We start from the raw sequence: 19,137 nt of genomic DNA on the forward strand, positions 1-19,137 counted from the left end.
GATAGACATCCCTCGAGTCATCTAAGTGATCACGTGATCCAAATAAACTAAACCATGCCCGATCATCACGTGAGATGGAGTAGTTTTCAATGGTGAACATCTCTATGTTGATCATATCTACTATATGATTCATGTTCGACCTTTCGGTCTCTAGTGTTCCGAGGCCATATATGCATATGCTAGGCTCGTCAAGTTTAACCCGAGTATTCTGCACGTGCAAAACTGGCTTGCACCCGTTGTATGTGAACGTAGAGCTTATCACACCCGATCATCACGTGGTGTCTCGGCAAGACGAACTGTAGAAATGGTGCATACTCAGGGAGAACACTTATACCTTGAAATTTAGTGAGGGGTCATCTTATCTGCCGTACTAAGCAAAATAAGATGCATAAAAGATAAACATCACATGCAATCAAAATATGTGACATGGTATGTCCATCATCATCTTGTGGCTTTGATCTCCATCTCCAAAGCACCGTCATGATCTACATCGTCACCGGCTTGACACCTTGATCTCCATCGTAGCATCGTTCTCGTCTTGCCAACTATTGCTTCTACGACTATCGCTACCGCTTAGTGAAAAAGTAAAGCAATTACATGGCGATTGCATTTCATACAATAAAGCGACAACCATAAGGCTCCTGCCAGTTGCTGATAACTTCTACAAAAAATGATCATATCATACAACGATTTATATCTCATCACGTTTGACCATATCACATCACAACATCCCTCCAAAAACAAGTTAGAGGTCCTCTACTTTGTTGTTGCAAGTTTTATGTGGCTTCTACGGGCTTCTAGCAAGAACCGTTCTTACCTACGCATCAAAACCACAATGTTTTTTTGTCAAGTCTGCTATTTTAACCTTCAACAAGGACCGGTCGTAGTCAAACTCAATTCAACTAAAGTTGGAGAAACAGACACCCGCTAGCCACCTGTGTGTGAAGCACGTCGGTAGAACCAGTCTCATGAACGCGGTCATGTAATGTCGGTCCGGGCCACTTCATCCAACAATACTGCAGAATCAAAGTAAGACGTTGGTGGTAAGCAGTATGACTATTATCGCCCACAACTCAGTGTGTTCTACTCATGCATATATCATCTACGCATAGACCTGGCTCGGATGCCACTGTTGGGGAACGAAGTAATTCAAAAATATTCCTATGATCATGCAAGATCTATCTAGGAGATGCATAGCAACAAGACGGGAGAGTGTGTCCACATACCCTCGTAGACAGAAAGCGGAAGCGTTTAGTAACGCGGTTGATGTAGTCGAATGTCTTCATGATCCAACCGATCCAAGTACCAAATGTACGGCACCTCCGTGTTCTGCACACGTTCAACACGATGGCGTCCCTCGAGCTCTTGATCCAGTTGAGGATGAGGGAGATTTTCATCGGCATGACGGCATGGTGACGGTGATGATGAAGTTACCGGCGCAGGGCTTCACCTAAGCACTGCGACGATATGACTGAGGTGTTAAACTTAGGAGGGGGGCACCGCACACGGCTAAGACAATTGATCTTGTCTGTTCTAGTGCCCCCTGCCTCCGTATATAAACGAGGAGAGGGGGAGGCCGGCTGGCCCCTGTAGGGTGTGCCAAGAGAGGAGTCCTACTAGGACTCCAAATCCTAGTAGGATTCCACTTGGTGAAAGGGGAAAGAAGGAAGGGAGAGGGAGAGGGAGAGGGAAAGGGGGGTCGCGCCCCCTCCCCTAGTTCTATTCGGACTCCCCATGGGGGGCATGCGCCACCTCCTCGTGGCCTGCCCTCTCTCTCCCCTAAGGCCCATGTTGGCCCATTACTTCCCCGGTGGGTTCCGGTAACCCCTCCGGTACTCCGTTTTTACCAGGTACCTCTCGAAACTCATCCAGTGTCCGAATAACATCGTCCAATATATCATTCTTTATGTATCGACCATTTTGAGACTCCTTGTCATGTCCATGATCTCATCCGGGACTCCGAACAAACTTCGGTCATCAAATCACATAACTCATAATGCAAATCGTCATCGAACATTAAGCGTGCGGACCCTACGGGTTCGAGAACTATGTAAACATAACTGAGACACATCTCTGGTCAATAACCAATAGCGGAACCTGGATGCTCATATTGGCTCCTACATATTCTACGAAGATCTTTATCGGTCAAACCGCATAACAACATACGTTGTATATATAAGAGGGGTTTTTTGTTCTAAGAATATTGTACCGAGTAATTCGACACATAAAAGTACATTCAAAGAAGAATCAAAATTATTAAATAATTGGAATTCTTTTTTGATAAGTCAATTCATATTATTCAAAAATCTTATTATTTGTTTGTTGCCCAAAAAAACCCCGAGAGTCGATCGTCGGTATCCTCATACCTAGTTCAATCTCGTTACCGGCAAGTCTCTTTACTCATTTTGTAATGCATCATCTCGCAACTAACTCATTAGTCACATTTCTTGCAAGGCTTATAGTGATGTGCATTACCAAGAGGGCCTAGAGATACCTCTCCGATACATGGAGTGACAAATCTTAATCTTGATTTATGCCAACCCAACAAACACCTTCAGAGACACCTGTACATCATCTTTATAATCACCAAGTTACATTGTGATGTTTGATAGCACACAAGGTGTTCCTCCGGTATTCGGGAGTTGCATAATCTCATAGTCAGAGGAACATGTATAAGTCATGAAGAAAGCAATAGCAATAAAACTAAACAATCATAATGCTAAGCTAACGGATGGGTCTTGTCCATCACATCATTCTCTAATGATGTGATCCCATTCAAGAAATGACATCACATGTCTATGGCTAGGAAACTTAACCATCTTTGATTAACGAGCTAGTCAAGTAGAGGCATACTAGGGACACTCTGTTTGTCTATGTATTCACACATGTATCAAGTTTCCGGTTAATACAAATCTAGCATGAATAATAGATATTTATCATGACATAAGGAAATATAAATAAATACTTTATTATTGCCTCTAGGGCATATTTCCTTTAGTTTGGCTAGTGGTTGAAGCGGCGGATGTCCGGCCGTTGTAGAGTCAGTGGTTTTTGTTTTCTATGTGTTCTTCCTCGTGTGCGGGCATAGGATGTCCTCCCACTGTAGAGTTGTCGATTGTTGTTTTCTTCTTGTTCTTCATCGTCTGGGGGCACCGGATGTCTGCCCCTTGGCCTGGATGTCCGACCACTGTAGCATTGCAGCGGCTCCACTTCTTGCTTTGTTGGAAATATGCCCTAGAGGCAATAATAAACTGGTTATTATTATATTTCCTTGTTCATGGTAATTGTCTATTGTTCATGCTATAATTTTATTAACTGGAAACCGTAATACATGTGTGAATACATAGACCACAACATGTCCCTAGTGAGCCTCTAGTTGACTAGCTCGTGGATCAATAGATGGTTATGGTTTCCTGACCATGGACATTGGATGTCATTGATAACGGGATCACATCATTAGGAGAATGATGTGATGGACAAGATCCAGTCCTAAGCATAGCACAAGATCGTGTAGTTCGTTTGCTAAGAGCTTTTCTAATGTCAAGTATCATTTCCTTAGACCATGAGATTGTGCAACTCCCGGATACCGTAGGAATGCTTTGGGTGTACCAAACGTCACAACGTAACTGGGTGGCTATAAAGGTGCACTACAGGTATGTTCGAAAGTGTCTGTTGGGTTGGCACGAAACGAGACTGGGATTTGTCACTCTATATGACGGAGAGGTGTCTCTAGGCCCACTCGGTAATGCATCATCATAATGAGCTCAATGTGACTAAGGAGTTAGTCACTGTATCGTGCGTTACGGAACGAGTAAAGAGACTTGTCGGTAACGAGATTGAACGAGGTATTGGGATATCGACGTTTGAATCTCGGGCAAGTAACATACCGGTGGACAAAGGGAATTGTATACGGGATTGATTGAATCCCCGACATCATGGTTCATACGATGAGATCATCGTGGAACATGTGGGAGCCAACATGGGTATCCAGATCCCGCTGTTGGTTATTGGCCGGAGAGATGTCTCGGTCATGTCTGCATGGTTCCCAAACCCGTAGGGTCTACACACTTAAGGTTCGGTGACACTAGAGTTGTTATGGGAAATAGTATGTGGTTACCGAAGGTTGTTCGGAGTCCCGGATGAGATCCCGGACATCATGAGGAGTTCCCGAGTGGTCCAGAGTTGAAGATTTATATATGGGAAGTCCAGTTTCAGTCGCCAGAATGGTTTCAGGGGTTATCAGTAATATACCGGGACCATCGAAAGGTGTCCAGAGGTCCACCGGGTAGGGCCACCTGCCCCGGGGGACTTAATGGGCAGAATATGGGAGGGAACTAGCCCCCTAGTGGGCTGGTGCGCTCCCCCCCAAGGGCCCAAGGTGCCTAGGGTTTGGAAACCCTAGGGGAGGGGGCGCCTCCACCTTGCTTGGGGGCAAGTTTGGCCTCTAGATGGGATCTAGAGGGGTCGTCCCCCTCTCCCCTTCAATCTATAAATAGAGGGAGGGTGGAAGGGCTGCAACACCCTTCCCCTGGTGCAGCCCTCCCCCTCTCCAACACCTCCTCCTCCTGCATAGTGCTTGGCGAAGCCCTGCCGGAGAACTGCAAGCTCCACCACCACGTCATCGTGCTGCCGGAGCTCTCCCTCAACTTCTCCTCTCCCCTTGCTGGATCAAGAAGGAGGAGACGTCCCCGGGTTGTACGTGTGTTGAACACGGAGGCGTCATCCGTTTGGCGTTAGATTGGATCTTCCGCGATTTGAATCGCCGCGAGTATGACTCCATAATCCGCGTTCTAGTAATGCTTCTGCTTAGCGATCTTCAAAGGTATGAAGATGCACATTCTCTCTCTCTCTTGTTGCTAGAATCTCCTAGATTGATCTTGGTGATACATAGGAAAAATTTGAATTATTGCTACATTCCCCAACAGTGGCATCATGAGCTAGGTCTATGTGTAGATTCTATGCACGAGTAGAACACAAGTAGTTGTGGGCGACGGTTTGTTCAATTTGCTTATTGTTACTAGTCCTATCTTGATTCGGCGGCATTGTGGGATGAAGCGGCCCGGGCCGACCTTACACATACGCTTACGTGAGACAGGTTCCACGACCGACATGCACTTGTTGCATAAGGTGGCTAGCGGGTGTCTGTCTCTCCCACTTTAGTCGGATCGGATTCGATGAAAAGGGTCCTTATGAAGGGTAAATAGCAATTGGCATATCACCATTGTGGCTTTTGCGTAGGTAAGAAACATTCTTGCTAGAAACCCATAGCAGCCACGTAAAACATGCAACAACAATTAGAGGATGTCTTACTTGTTTTTGCAGGGTATGCTATGTGATGTGATATGGCCAAAAGGATGTGATGAATGATATATGTGATGTATGAGATTGATCATGTTCTTGTAATAGGAATCACGACTTGCATGTCGATGAGTATGACAACCGGCAGGAGCCATAGGAGTTGTCTTAATTTATTGTATGACCTGCGTGTCAATGAAAACGCCATGTAATTACTTTACTTTATTGCTAACCGTTAGCCATAGTAGTAGAAGTAATAGTTGGCGAGACAACTTCATGAAGACACGATGATGGAGATCATGGTGTCATGCCGGTGACGATGGTGATCATGCCGCGCCTCGAAGATGGAGATCAAAGGCGCAAAATGATATTGGCCATATCATGTCACTTCATGATTGGAATGTGATGTTTGTCATGTTTACATCTTATTTTCTTAGAATGACGGTAGCATAAATAAGATGATCCCTCACTAAAATTTCAAGAAAGTGTTCCCCCTAACTGTGCACCGTTGCAAAAGTTCGTTGTTTCGAAGCACCACGTCATGATCGGGTGTGATAGATTCTAACGTTCGCATACAACGGGTGTAAGCCAGATTTACACACGCGAAACACATAGGTTGACTTGACGAGCCTAGCATATACAGACATGGCCTCGGAACACGAGAGAACGAAAGGTCGAACATGAGTCATATGGTAGATATGATCAACATGGAGATGTTCACCGTTGATGACTAGTCCGTCTCACGTGATGATCGGACACGACCTAGTAGATTTGGATCATGTATCACTTAGATGACTAGAGGGATGTCTATCTAAGTGGGAGTTCACTAAATAATTGATTAGATGAACTTAATTATCATGAACATAGTCAAAAGGTCTTTGCAAATTATGTCATGGATTGCGCTTTAGTTCTACTATTTTAGGTATGTTCCTAGAGAAAATTTTAGTTGAAAGTTGACAATAGCAATTGTGCGGACCGGGTCCGAATATTGAGGATTGTCCTCATTGCTGCGCAGAAGGATTATGTCCTTAATGCACAGCTCGGTGTGCTGAACCTCGAGTGTCATCTGTGGATGTTGCGAACATCTGACATACACGTTTTGATGACTACGTGATAGTTCAGTGTGTAATGCTAAACGGTTTAGATTGAGGCGCCAAAGACGTTTTTGAAACGTCGCGGAACATATGAGATGTTCCAAGGACTGAAATTGGGATTTTAGACTCGTGCCCATGTCAAGAGGTATGAGACCTCCGACAAGTTTCTTAAGCCTACAAACTAAGGGAGAAAAGCTCAATCATTGAGCATGTGCTCAGATTGACTGAGTACTACAATCGCTTGAATCGGTGGGAGTTAATCTTCCACATGAGATAGTGATGGTTCTCCAAAGTTACTGCCACCAAGCTACTAGAGCTTCGTGATGAACTATAACATATCAGGGATAGATATGATGATCCTTGAGCTATTTGCGATGTTTGACACCACGAAAGTAGAAATCAAGTAGGAGCATCAATTGTTGCTGGTTAGTATAACCACTACTTGCAAGAAGGGCAAGGGCAAGAAGGGATACTTCATGAAACGGCAAATCAGTTGCTGCTTTAGTGAAGAAACCCAAGGTTGAACCCAAACTCGAGACTAAGTGCTTCTGAAATGAGGGGAACGGTCATTGAAGCAGAACTACCATAGATACTTGGTTGACGAGAAGGCTGGCAAGGTCGACAGAAGTATATTGGATATACATTATATTAATGTGTACTTTACTAGTACTCCTAGTACCACCAGGGTATTAGATACCGGTTCGGTTGCTAAGTGTTAGTAACTGGAAATAAAAGCTGCGGCATAAACAGAGACTAGCTAAAGGTGAGATGACGATATGTGTTGGAAGTGTTTCCAAGGTTGATGTGATCAAACATCGCATGCTCCCTCTACCATCGGGATTGGTGTTAAACCTAAATAATTGTTATTTGGTGTTTGCGTTGAGCATAGACATGATTGGATTATGTTTATCGCAATATAGTTATTCATTTAAGGAGAATAATGGTTGCTCTGTTTATTTGAATAATACCTTCAATGGTCTTGTCTTGCACCTAAAATGAATTGTTTGTTGAATCTCGATCGTAGTGATACACATGTTCATGCCAAAAGATATAAGATAGTAATGATAGTACCACATACTTGTGGCACTGCCATTTGAGTCATATTGGTATAAAACGCATGAAGAAGCTCCATGTTGATGGATCTTTGGACTCACTCGGTTTTTGAAAAGATTGAGACATGTGAACCATGTCTATTGGTATATACGCATGAAGAAACTCCATGCAGATGGATCGTTTGGACTCACTTGATTTTGAATCACTTGAGACATGCAAATCATACCACATGGGCAAGATGACCGAAAGGCCTCATTTTCATGAGATGGAACAAGAAAGCAACTTGTTGGAAGTAATACACTTTGATGTGTGCAGTCCAATGAGTGTTGAGGTACGCAGTGGATATCGTTATGTTTTTACTCCACAGATGATTTGAGTAGATGCTGAGTATATTTACTTGATGAAACAAAATTCTGAATTATTGAAAGGTTCAAGTAATTTCAGAGTGAAGTTGAAGATCGTCGTGACAAGAGGATAAAATGTCTATGATATGATCATAGATATGAATATCTGAGTTACGAGTTTGGTACACAATTAAGACATTGTGGAAATTGTTTCACAACTAATACCGCCTAGAGGACCATAGTGTGATGGTGTGTCCGAACATCATAAATGCACCCTATTGGATATGGTGCATACCATGATGTATCTTATCGAATTACCACTATCATTTATAGGTTAGGCATTAGAGACAACCGCATTCACTTTAAATAGGGCACCACATAATTCCGTTGAGATGACAGCGTATGAACTATGGTTTAGAGAAACCTAAGCTGTCGTTTCTTAAAAGTTTGGGCTGCGATGCTTATGTGAAAAAGTTTTAGCCTGATAAGCTCGAACGCAAAGCGGATAAATGCATCTTCATAGGACACCCAAAACATTTGGGTATACCTCCTAATTCAGACCCGGAAGCAAAAGTGATTGTTTCTAGAAACGGGTCCTTTCTCGAGGAAAAGTTTCTCTCAAAAGAATTGAGTGGGAGGATGGTGGAGACTTGATGAGGTTACTGAACCATCACTTCAACCAGTGTGTAGTAGGGCACAGGAAGTCGTTCCTGTGGCGCCTACACCAATTGAAGTGGAAGCTGATGATAGTGATCATGAAACTTCAGATCAAGTCACTACCAATCCTCGTAGGTTGACAAGGACACATACTACTTCAAAGTGGTACGGTAATCATGTCTTGGAGGTCATGTTGCTAGACAACAATGAACCTACAAGCTGTGGAGAAGCGATGGTGGGCCCGGATTCCGACAAATGGCTCGAGGCCATAAAATCCGAGAGAGGATCCATGTATGAAAACAAAGTGTAGACTTCGGAAGAACTACTTAATGGTCGTAAGGCTGTTGGGCACAGATGGATTTTAAAAGGAAGACAGACAATGATGGTAAGTGTCACCATTAAGAAAGCTCGACTTGTCGCTAAGATGTTTTCCGACAAGTTCAAGGAGTTGACTATGATGAGACTTTCTCACTCGTAGCGATGCTAAGAGTCTGTTGGAATTATATTAGCAGTTACTGCATTATTTATAAAATCTTGCAGATAGGATGTCAAAACATTGTTTCCTCGACGATTTTCTTGAGGAAAGGTTGTATGTGATACAACCAGAAGGTTTTGTCAATCCTAAAAGATGCTAACAAGTGTGCAAAGCTCTGGCAATCCTTCTAAGGACTGGAGTAAGCATCTCGGAGTTGGAATATATGCTTTGATGAGATGATCAAAGATTTTGGGTTTATACAAAGTTTATGAGAAACTTGTATTTCCAAAGAAGTGAGTGGGAGCACTATAGAATTCCTGATGCGTATATGTTGTTGACATATTGTTGATAGGAAATGATGTAAAATTTCTAGAAAGCATATAGGGTTGTTTGAAAGGTGTTTTTCAATAAAAACCTGGATTAAGCTACTTGAACATCGAGCATCAAGATCTATAAGGATAGATCAAAAAACGCTTAATAGTACTTTCAAATGAATACATATCGTGACAAGATTTTGAAGGAGTTCAAAATAGATCGGCAAAGAAGGAGTTCTTTGTTGTGTTATAAGGTGTGAGTATTGAGGAAGACTCAAGACCTGACCACGGAAGAAGAGAGAGAAAGGACGAAGGTCGTCCCCTCTGCTTTAGGCGTATGCTCTACAGTATGTTGTGCTGTGTACCGCACCTAAAGTGTGCCTTGCCATGAGTCAGTCAAGGGGTACAAGAGTGATCCAGGAATGGATCACTGGACAACGGTCAAAGTCATCCTTAGTGGACCAAGGAATTTTTCTCGATTATGGAGGTGGTAAAAGAGTTCGTCGTAAAGGGTTACGTCGATACAAACTTTGACACTAATCCAAATGACTCACAGTAGTAAACCGGATTCGTATAGTAGAGCAGTTATTTGGAATAGTTCCAAATAGCACGTGGTAGCTGCATCTACAAGATGACATAGAGATTTGTAAAGCACACACAGATCTAAAAGGATCAGACCCGTTGACTAATAACCTCTCTCACAAGCAAGATATGATCAAACCCCATGGGTATTAGAATCATTACAATCACATAGTGATGTGAACTAGATTATTGACTCTTGTGCAAGTGGGAGACTGTTGGAAATATGCCCTAGAGGCAATAATAAAATGGTTATTATTATATTTCCTTGTTCATGATAATTATCTATTGTTCATGCTATAATTGTATTAACTGGAAACCATAATACATGTGTGAACACATAGACCACAACATGTCCCTAGTGAGCCTCTAGTTGACTAGCTCGTTGATCAATAGATGGTTATGGTTTCCTGACCATGGACATTGGATGTCATTGATAACGGGATCACATCATTAGGATAACGATGTGATGGACAAGATCCAATCCTAAGCATAGCACAAGATCGTGTAGTTCGTTTGTTAAGAGCTTTTCTAATGTCAAGTATCATTTCCTTAGACCATGAGATTGTGCAACTCCCGGATACCGTAGTAATGCTTTGGGTGTACCAAACATCACAATGTAACTGTGTGGCTATAAAGGTGCACTACAAGTATCTCCAAAAGTGTCTGTTGGGTTGGCACAAATCAAGACTGGGATTTGTCACTCCGTATGACAGAGAGGTATCTCTGGGCCCACTCGGTAATGCATCATCATAATGAGCTCAATGTGACTAAGGAGTTAGTCACGGGATCATGCGTTACAGAACGAGTAAAGAGACTTGCCGGTAACGAGATTGAACGAGGTATTGGGATACCGACGATCGAATCTCGGGCAAGTAACATACCGGTGGACAAAGGGAATTGTAGATGGGATTGATTGGATCCCCGATATCATGGTTCATCTGATGAGATCATCATGGAACATGTGGGAGCCAACATGGGTATCCAGATCCTGATGTTGGTTATTGGCCGAAGAGATGTCTCGGTCATGTCTGCATGGTTCCCGAACCCGTAGGGTCTACACACTTAAGGTTCGGTGACGCTAGAGTTGTTATGGGAAATAGTATGTGGTTACCGAAGGTTGTTCAGAGTCCCAGATGAGATCCCGGACATCACGAGGAGTTCTCGAATGGTCCAGAGGTGAAGATTTATATATGGGAAGTCCAGTTTCAGTCGCCAGAATGGTTTCGGGGGTTATTGGTATTATACCGGGACCACCGAAAGGTGTCCGGAGGTCCACCGGGTGGGGCCACCTGCCCCGGGGGGCTTAATGGGCAGAATATGGGAGGTAACCAGCCACCTAGTGGGCTGGTGCGCCCCCCCCCCCAAGGGCCCAAGGCGCCTAGGGTTTGGAAACCCTAGGGGAGGGGGCGCCTCCACCTTGCTTGGGGGGCAAGTTTCCCCCTCCTGGCCGCCGCCCCCCCTTCCCCTCTAGATGGGATCTAGAGGGGCCGACACCCTCTCCCCTTCACCCTATAAATACAGGGAGGGGGGAGGGCTGCAGCACCCTTCCCCTGGCGCAACCCTCCCCCTCTCCAACACCTCCTCCTCCTCCATAGTGCTTGGCGAGGCCCTGCCAGAGAACTGCAAGCTCCACCACCACGCCATCGTGCTGCCGGAGCTCTCCCTCAGTTTCTCCTCTCCCCTTGCTGGATCAAGAAGGAGGAGACGTCCCCAGGATGTACGTGTGTTGAACGCGGAGGCGCCGTCCGTTCGGCATTAGATCGGATCTTCCGTGATTTGAATCGCCGCGAGTATGACTCGATCATCCGCGTTCTAGTAACGCTTCCGCTTAGCAATCTTCAAAGGTATGAAGATTCACATCCTCTCTCTCTCTCTTGTTGCTAGAATCTCCTAGATTGATCTTGGTGATACATAGGAAAATTTTGAATTATTGTTGCGTTCCCCAACATGCTCTTCTTTCTTTGCTTACATGAGGGCTTGGGCTTCGCAATGAGCTTCTCCATGCATGTTCTCTTACTACCTAAGCACCAGTAGTGTCTCTATTTGATGTAGTAGTCATGTCTCATGTGTAGGAATGAGTAATTCAAGAAGGAGCAAGTTAACCTTATCTTCAACGGCGTGTGCGCGGGCTCCAGTCATTGATCCAGTTGATGCTTGAGGTGTTGGCATAGTATCCATGGGGATGGCCATTGGATGCTCCGCATCACCATCTGTTGGAAGCTTCTTCCTCTTGACGTGCAAGCCAAGGTCCCTTCAACTGATCAGAGCTCTAGGCCGGTTATAAAACATACGAGCCGGGAGAAGGAAGATACAGATATAACTACAAGCTGGTGGCAGCGACCTCAACACCCCTCACCGCAAGGATCGCTCCACCATGCGTCACCTATGAAGTAATTATGCACCCTTCCCAAAAGTCGTTCATTATACACGACATCGACAAGTACTCCGATGACTCATAGTCGGAACATTGGTATAGTGACTACCTCACAGCAGTCGATATGGCGGCAGGTTACAAAGGCAATGCCCTAAGATATGTGGTTTAATCCAATCATACTTTGCCCTTGCACGCTTGATATCCCTTTTGTTTGGTCAAACACGAGTGCAATTAATTTAATTATATTTGATTGTTGTTAATTATGTCTGTTAACCTATCGTATCTACCATATCATACATATTACCTGTGTCCCAACCCTCGTGTCGCCCCTGCCTAGGGTGACTCGGGGGAGGGGGCACATCCTCCAAATCCTAGGTGTCGCCTCCCCTTCTCCCACTTCCCCGCATCACTGCTGAAGGACGCCGCTGGGCGAAACCCGTGCGGCCAATGGTGTGGGCAGGGAGCTTCTTCGCGGCGTCTCTGGATTTGAGGGCAGGGGATCTAGGTGGTGACTGGCGGTGTCTTATCATGCGGGCGCTCTCGCGTGCAGCGGCGGGCCTCGGCGAGCAGCAACATGTGGTCGGTCGGGCTCCTTGGTGGCACGGGCTGTCAGGCCCCGGTGGTCGGATCTTGTGGCGTGGAAAGGGTCCCCGTAGCCCCCATGCAAGATCTGAGATGGCCCTCGTGCTCTCATTCCTCGGACGTGGCATACCTCCCTGGGCTGGTCCTAACTCGGGCGTCCCTGCTCGGAGTTGCTGGTGGCTGGCCAGGAGGATGTCAGGATGGGATATCCTCCGAGGGAAACCCCTAGCTGCCGCCAGCGGCCACAACGTCGATGGTGCTCCAGGCGCCATTTACTCCTGGTGGCGATGTTGAGGACAACTACCCCCACTCCCCCATGTCCTATGTGCCGGGGTGAAACCCCAACTTCCCGGTGAATGGGCGGCGGCGAGATGGTGTCATTACCTCCTTGGAGGCATTGTCTTGGGCACTGGTATGGGGGGTGTGCGCTACAACCTCGGTTGGGCTGCTTCGGGGGAAATCCTAGATCTGGGTCTCTCAAGTCGGACGATGACGACACCTTCGATGTCGTTCTCCCTCCTGGGGGGCATCTTTTGGAAGCAGGTGTTCGCTGGAGGGTCAAATAGGTGGAGCCGTGTTGCATTTACCACGTCGATGATGGAGGGTCTCAGGGGTGTGGTGTGGCGGGGTCTCAACGACGGACACATGTTGATGGACGCGCGTAAGATGGCGGCGCCTCCAGACGTCATGGTGGCGTCGGTGACAGAATGTCCTGGCAAAGTGAATGTGTTGATAGGTTCTGAAGGTGGGACAACGGAATATGGCGGCGGCGGATACAAAGCGTGCGCATGCGGTGTGTGCCGTGGGTCGGCCATACTGGGTGGTGCTCTCGGCCCGACGCGAGGCAGTTGCGAGAGGCTACCGGGTTAGATAGTGCATGTTCATGCGGTTCGGGCACATTATCAAGAGTGTAGGTGTTGCTACTTTGCTCGTCATATAGGTCGTTTCGGGTTGATCCATGTATGCATGTTGTGTGACTGTTGAATAATAAAGATGGTTATATGCATCGATCGATACGGAGTCCGGGGTTATACTCCTTTTCAAAAAAAGAAAAGAAATCTCATACTACATATTGCCCGAGATGTGTTAGCCTCCCCCTTCAGTCAGAATGGCTAATCTAACTCGTGCAATGTTCTCTTGGTGATCTGCATTTCCTGCTAGTTTCTTTTCCATCTGATCAGGTGGCTGATCAAGTTTATCAAGATCGAGGTGACGCTACTGGCAAACCATGCTACTAGCGTCGTGGAGAAAGCGCGTCCTGGTAGCCAGACGCCCATGCTGGTCGGGGACCCAAAGGCTGCCTGCGATATTCCCTCTTCCATTCTGTAGTGCATTTGCTTTACTGTACGATAAGGTAAATGTCTCGTACATGGATTTTCTTTCCCGTATGCCGCAGATGATACGTGCTACTGCTGTCTCATTCTTTGTCAGGCGCAGCGCTTTCCGGGCATCAAAGGGAGCGCCTGGAGCCAGGCCGGAAGCATGCCTCCAAAGAAGGCCAAGAACTGGGAGTTGCAGTGCACTTGACTGTGATTGCGGTACTAGGATTGTACCACTCCGTAGGAGCTTTCTTTCTAGCGAATCTGCTGCTCTGCAATCCTGGTTCAGGTTTTGCGTCACCGACAGGTAATGGAGGACGTCGACAGCGCCACTGCGCCAGATGCCCGGCATATCCCCCGACGCACTGAAATGTAGCAAGAACCTGTGATGCAAATCTGCATCCAAGTTAAGCTGAAATTACTACTACTATCACAGCTTGCGTGACACATGAGTAGTACTAACCTTTTGTTAATCCAACCGTACTTTGCCCTTGCACGCTCTACCAACGGCAGAGCAGTCAGTTCTTCTGCCATATCAACCGTGTTTAAACTGCCGTTTTATGGTCACTGACACTTCAATTCGGGACAGCCTTTAATCGCCCGCATTAAGCTTGACAAACTTGGGTGGTACTGCTGGTAAACCACTCACAGACAACTTCAAGTAGACGCATGTACCAGCAACGTGATTGGCAGATCCAGCCGCGGAGGCGGAGACATGTGTCCGTCCGTGTCTCCGTGAGTCCGTCCGAGCGGTACTCCGCAACTCCTCCATTACCAAGGCATGCCAGCCAGCCCGGCACCACCCGCACAAACTCGAAGCAAAAAACTACCGGTACACCCGTGCATGAAATCTGTGCATGCATGAATACGCTACTGTGTCGTATTCGTACCGCCACACCGACCGACCGTCGCTCTGCGCGTACGCCGCACAGCAGTTATTATAGGCGGTATGGTACCGCAGTACCGTAGAAAAAACCGCGATACTGTAGATGTATAGGTCGGCTCCCTTAATAATGGTATATACAGTAGTACTGACCAAACGAACGCGCGCGGAATCTTTGCTTGCTTGCTTGCTGCTAAATAAACGAAGGAGGGGGGCGCCGGGTTGGCACCAGATCCATTTCTCCTCCCTCCCGATCCCTCCAGGCCTCTACAGTTGGCGTACCGGATTGCATTATCGATAGATCTCGCAGCGGGTCGTCGGAAATCAAATCAAATCCATCTATCTAACATGGCACAGATCTATCTATCTATGAAATCTATCCATCAAACCGTCCGGCCGGCGAGGCTAAAAGCTGCTGAAAGCCCCCCGGGACTGATAAATAAAGCTCTGGTGGTAGACGCACACTGGCTGATTGCCGGCCAGCGCAAAAGGCGGCCCATTATTCCAATCCCCTCTACGCTAGCTTGACAGCGAGAGGCAGAGAGAGTGGATACGAAGAAAAGAAAACGAAAATGCCCAGCTAACGGTCTCGCACCATCGCAGATAACGTAGCTTTGGCGTGTCAACCAACCAGGTTGTAGTTGTAGGGGCGCACCATTTATTCGAGGGTCGCCGGCACGGTTGCTGCTTGGCGCCGTGTTGGGGTTCATGTGGCCGCGGGATCGCAAAGCCCCCGAGGAGGAGACGAAAACGGGGCCCGTGGGGTGGGGTGGGGTGGGGTGGGGCGGGGAGGTGGATGGGGCCGTGAATAATTAAGCGGCACTGGCAGGGGTCACATGGGGCAGGATTAACACGGAACCACCACCACCGTCGAGCGCATCTGCAGCCGAGTTAAGGCCACGCCACCGCCCGTTTTTCCTTTCTCGCCTCTCGCCTCCTCCTTTCCTGCCTGGCCGCTTCAATTCACCTCTTTGCGCTCCTTTGTCCGCTCCTCCGCCCCCTGCCAACGCCCTCCTCTCGCTCTCTCTCCTATGATCGGTCGATGGGTCACGCGTGGACACTGTGCCACCACGTTGCGAGCCCGTGCGTCCCTCGTTGCGACCCGTATATCTCGCTGATTAGCTTCGTGCATGCTGGACAATGATCCATCCCTCCCTCTTACACTGAACTTTTTTTTGTTGAGGAAATGTCACGCTGAACATGATGCATGAATGAATAAATGAAAGATAAATGAAAGATGCTCATGTCATTTCAGTTTTTTACAGATCAATATGAAGTCTCTATTTTTCGTCGTTTGTGAGGTCTCTTTACAAGGAGAGCATTTGGTAGTGTACCGCACCAGCTTTCTTCTCCCTGAAAGAAAAGAAAAGAAAAGCGAAGGAAAAAAACAAGTAGGGAGGGAGAGGAGGGATACACAAGGAAGGAAGGAAGGAAGGAAGCGGGACAAAAGATGGGCGTTGCGGGGGGTGGCCCACGGCAACGGAAGAAAAGGAGGCACAGCTGGGTTGGTGGATCTATCAGGAACAGGGAAGGAGGGGGGCGCCCCACCACCACCGCTGTCACCGCCACCCATCAAGCCAGCCACTCTGGTGAGTGTGAGAGAGAGAGGGGCGTTGGTTAGCAGTGCATACATGCATGTGAGGATCATGTGAGGATCATGTGAGTAGAGTAGACTGTAGAGCAGCAAGCGAGCACATTTCCATCCCGTTGGGACGCCCTTTTTCTACTTGCGGTAGGTTAGGTTAGGGGGAGTACCACCACCACCACCATCACTACCTTGCAGTAAAAAGCAAGCACTAATTAGCACGCTTTGCCATGTCCTGCAAAGTGCAAAGCCAAGAGGAGTGAGATGAGATGTGGGAGTTTAACTTCCTGCTAAAAGATAGTAGTAGAGCATCATCTCCAAAAAGATTAGTCAACCATGCATGCAATGCAATGCAGTGCAATGCACCTACCTAGTCCTAAAAAGACCGTTAGGTGCGCACCAAATAATCAGCCCTCCCACAGCATTTCACCTCTCTCGGTCACTGTCTTCTCAGCATTACCTTCCTCCCTCGCAAAAAGAAAATAAGGAACCTGTCCGCCCAGTGGATTATGCTTGAAAGAGTGTGACAGCGTAGCTTATTAGGCTAGGCGCATTCTACAGCTACCAGTAGCGACTCCTGGAAGGAAAGGAAAGGAAAGGAAAATCAGCAGCAGCGCAAGTCCCAAACGTGGTTACAGTGGGCTAGCTATATGCGCATGGCCTGCGGTAGGCTTTAAACCACCATTATGGCGCGCCACATGCCACAGTGCCGCTAGCCCGCTACTAACTGTGGCGCCTGTCTTCCAGATGATTCCCTCCGCCCCTTTTCTATATCGTCTCTATCCATTCATTTCATTTCCTGCACGGAAACGGATACGTACCCACCAAGTCTCCTGCCAGCCCGCCGGCCCAGCCCAGTGTGTGTATTATGGATCGGCTTTACTGTGGCATGATGGAGATCTACGGAGAGGATCGACGAAAAGGCTGGTTGGTTGGTTGGGTTCGACCGGCCGATCCGTCGAGCGCGACGCCACTGTTGCCGGCAACAGGAGCAACGTGCCGCACTGTGCGGGTGGCCGGCGTTGGGGCCGCCGGCGGCGGGCCGGCCTGGCAGCAGCAGCCAGCGGCTCCTCCACCGTCAGCTGCGGGTGGCGAGCCAGATCTGGCCGGCCGCGCGTTTCCTCGACCGCAACAGTGGCCGCTGCACAGTGCAGGCGCGCGTAGCCCCCGCTCGGGCCGTGCAAAGGTTTGCGGTTGCGTTGTCCCGGTCATGGATCGGGGAGGAGAAAGGAAAGGACTCTCCGGGCTGTCGATCGACGGATGGGATGTTTCCGTCCGTCGGGGTTTGGCCGATTATTGCTGCACGAACGTAGCACGTACCGTACGTACCAGCTCACGCGGAATGCATGCAAGGCTCCATCCGTCGAGCTAGACAGACAGAGCTAGAGCTGCACGGGTCGTCTGACTCTGACCACGCGATATGCAGTGCAGGGTTTGCTTAATCTCGTGATGTTTTAACGGCATCAATGGTCCGTCTGGGTAATGCGTTCTCTGGCTCGGCGATCATCCCTTAATTACTGGCAGTACTTCCTAGTACTACACATTATCTGTCTGTGTATGCCATGACGTCATCAAAAGGCAGCCGCGGCGCGCGCTGCCACTGCCGGCCTGGTGGCCTTTGCGAAACGACGGGGCAAAAATCGTGGGGAGGGGTCAGGTCAGGTCAAGCGGAGCTGCAGTAACTTTGCCCGGCGGTCAAACGCGACGGCCTAATTAAAAAAATTACCCTATCTACTACCTAAAGGGGGCGTGGCCACTTGCGAGCAGGCACTGTGTTTGACGAGGCCGCCAATGGCGCGTAACTTTCCCGTTTACCGGTGAGGAGGGTGGTGAGGTGACTTTACTTACCCCAGCCGCCCCCCTGCTCCGCGAGAGGACAGCCGTCCTTATCCGGATCGCGCAGCCTGGCTGGCCGGCGGCCGAGTAAAATACGTGCCAGTTGCCACCCTAGCTGACACTAAAATACTCCTACATTTCCTTATCTGTGCACTGCTGAGCGCCACCATTTTCGGTGCCAACGCAGTGCTAAAAAAATATTACCAGGCACCTTACCGAAGCAAACAAAAAAAAAAGGTTTTGTCCTAGTGATGGTGTGCGTCACGTATTTTGTCGTCCAACGGTAAGTTTCATTGGCCCTGGCCCTTTTCTTTTCCGTAGTGGGCTGACACGGAGAAATGATGAGAAATAAGCCGGGGATAATGCGCCGTCCTTTTCACCCTGTCGCTGCGCTGGGTTCAACGTGCGTGAAAACCGGTCGTGCGTGGCCTACCTACATGCCTGGGGGTAGGGAGGGGTGGGGGTGGGTAGCTTTCGGGCCTCGAGATTCTTTTCACCGTGGACGTCGACCCATCCATCCGTCCATCCGTCTATCCGCCCGCCCCCTTCCTCGCCCTGAGCCCGAGAGAGGCAAGTACACTGTGCCGAAAACATTCCATTATAGCAAAAGGGGGAGCGGCAGGCGGAAAAGAGCGAGCGCGCCCGCCCGCCCGAGCCTCAGCCCGAGGGCGGGCGGCCGGGCGGATCAGACCAGATCTGCAGAGCGGCGGTGGTACTTGCTGTGTGCAGGGCTGGCTCGCCATG

Source organism: Triticum aestivum, chromosome 2B, assembly GCF_018294505.1.
Source record: "Triticum aestivum cultivar Chinese Spring chromosome 2B, IWGSC CS RefSeq v2.1, whole genome shotgun sequence".
Classification (NCBI taxonomy): Eukaryota; Viridiplantae; Streptophyta; class Magnoliopsida; order Poales; family Poaceae; genus Triticum; species Triticum aestivum.